This window comes from Conger conger, chromosome 9, assembly GCF_963514075.1.
Source record: "Conger conger chromosome 9, fConCon1.1, whole genome shotgun sequence".
NCBI classification, from domain to species: domain Eukaryota; kingdom Metazoa; phylum Chordata; class Actinopteri; order Anguilliformes; family Congridae; genus Conger; species Conger conger.
The window spans coordinates 5,916,488-5,918,987 of NC_083768.1; the positions used below are offsets into that span (position 1 = coordinate 5,916,488).

Below are 2,500 nucleotides of genomic sequence, written 5' to 3' on the forward strand. Positions count from 1 at the left end.
AGGTGTGTTGGGGCAGGTAAGGGTGTGGAGTTGTCAGGTAAAGGTGAGGTGTGTTGGGGCAGGTAAAGGTGAGGTGTGTTGGGGCAGGTAAAGGTGAGGAGTTGTCGCAGGTACAGGTGAGGTGTGTTGGGGCAGGTAAAGGTGAGGAGTTGTCACAGGTAAAGGTGTGGATGTTTGTCACAGGTAAAGGTGAGGTGTTTTGTCACAGGTAAAGGTGTGGAGTTTTGTCACAGGTAAAGGTGAGGTGTTTTGTCACAGGTAAAGGTGTGGACTCGTCACAGGTAAAGGTGAGGTGTGTAGTTGTCACAGGTAAAGGTGAGGTGTGTTGGGGCAGGTAAAGGTGTGTAGTTGTCGTAGGTAAAGGTGAGGTGTGTTGGGGCAGGTAAAGGTGTGGAGTTTTCACAGGTAAAGGTGTGGAGTTTTGTCACAGGTAAAGGTGAGGTGTTTTGTCACAGGTAAAGGTGTGGACTCGTCACAGGTAAAGGTGAGGTGTGTAGTTGTCACAGGTAAAGGTGAGGTGTGTTGGGGCAGGTAAAGGTGAGGAGTTGTCGCAGGTAAAGGTGAGGTGTGTTGGGGCACGTAAAGGTGAGGTGTGTTGGGGCAGGTAAAGGTGAGGAGTTGTCGCAGGTACAGGTGAGGTGTGTTGGGGCAGGTAAGGGTGTGGAGTTGTCACAGGTAAAGGTGAGGTGTGTTGGGGCAGGTAAAGGTGAGGAGTTGTCGCAGGTACAGGTGAGGTGTGTTGGGGCAGGTAAAGGTGAGGAGTTGTCACAGGTAAAGGTGTGGATGTTTGTCACAGGTAAAGGTGAGGTGTTTTGTCACAGGTAAAGGTGTGGAGTTTTGTCACAGGTAAAGGTGAGGTGTTTTGTCACAGGTAAAGGTGTGGACTCGTCACAGGTAAAGGTGAGGTGTGTAGTTGTCACAGGTAAAGGTGAGGTGTGTTGGGGCAGGTAAAGGTGTGTAGTTGTCGTAGGTAAAGGTGAGGTGTGTTGGGGCAGGTAAAGGTGTGGAGTTTTCACAGGTAAAGGTGTGGAGTTTTGTCACAGGTAAAGGTGAGGTGTTTTGTCACAGGTAAAGGTGTGGACTCATCACAGGTAAAGGTGAGGTGTGTAGTTGTCACAGGTAAAGGTGAGGTGTGTTGGGGCAGGTAAAGGTGAGGAGTTGTCGCAGGTAAAGGTGAGGTGTGTTGGGGCACGTAAAGGTGAGGTGTGTTGGGGCAGGTAAAGGTGAGGAGTTGTCGCAGGTACAGGTGAGGTGTGTTGGGGCAGGTAAGGGTGTGGAGTTGTCACAGGTAAAGGTGAGGTGTGTTGGGGCAGGTAAAGGTGAGGAGTTGTCGCAGGTACAGGTGAGGTGTGTTGGGGCAGGTAAAGGTGAGGTGTGTTGGGGCAGGTAAAGGTGAGGAGTTGTCACAGGTAAAGGTGAGGTGTGTTGGGGCAGGTAAAGGTGTGGAGTTGTCACAGGTAAAGGTGAGGTGTGTTGGGGCAGGTAAAGGTGAGGTGTGTTGGGGCAGGTAAAGGTGTGGAGTTGTCACAGGTACAGGTGAGGTGTGTTGGGGCAGGTAAGGGTGTGGAGTTGTCACAGGTAAAGGTGAGGTGTGTTGGGGCAGGTAAAGGTGAGGTGTGTTGGGGCAGGTAAAGGTGAGGAGTTGTCACAGGTACAGGTGTGGACTCGTCACAGGTAAAGGTGAGGTGTGTAGTTGTCACAGGTAAAGGTGAGGTGTGTTGGGGCAGGTAAAGGTGAGGAGTTGTCGCAGGTAAAGGTGAGGTGTGTTGGGGCACGTAAAGGTGAGGTGTGTTGGGGCAGGTAAAGGTGAGGAGTTGTCGCAGGTACAGGTGAGGTGTGTTGGGGCAGGTAAGGGTGTGGAGTTGTCACAGGTAAAGGTGAGGTGTGTTGGGGCAGGTAAAGGTGAGGTGTATTGGGGCAGGTAAAGGTGAGGAGTTGTCGCAGGTACAGGTGAGGTGTGTTGGGGCAGGTAAAGGTGAGGTGTGTTGGGGCAGGTAAAGGTGAGGAGTTGTCACAGGTAAAGGTGAGGTGTGTTGGGGCAGGTAAAGGTGTGGAGTTGTCGCAGGTAAAGGTGTGGAGTTGTCGCAGGTAAAGGTGAGGTGTGTTGGGGCAGGTAAAGGTGTGGAGTTGTCGCAGGTAAAGGTGAGATGTGTTGGGGCAGGTAAAGGTGAGGTGTGTTGGGGCAGGTAAAGGTGTGGAGTTGTCGCAGGTAAAGGTGAGGTGTGTTGGGGCAGGTAAAGGTGAGGTGTGTTGGGGCAGGTAAAGGTGTGGAGTTGTCACAGGTAAAGGTGTGGAGTTGTTGCAGGTAAAGGTGTGGAGTTGTCACAGGTAAAGGTGAGGTGTGTTGGGGCAGGTAAAGGTGAGGTGTGTTGGGGCAGGTAAAGGTGAGGTGTGTTGGGGCAGGTAAAGGTGTGGAGTTGTCACAGGTAAAGGTGTGGAGTTGTTGCAGGTAAAGGTGTGGAGTTGTCACAGGTAAAGGTGAGGTGTGTTGGGGCAGGTA

At 52.0% G+C, this 2,500-nt stretch overlaps 1 protein-coding gene across 1 annotated transcript in view; it reads left to right on the plus strand.

Moving 5' to 3' along the window:
- The window catches only part of LOC133137984 (WD repeat-containing protein 37-like), a 35,604-nt gene that overhangs the window by 17,802 nt on the left and 15,302 nt on the right, over positions 1-2,500 (plus strand). The window lies entirely within an intron of this gene.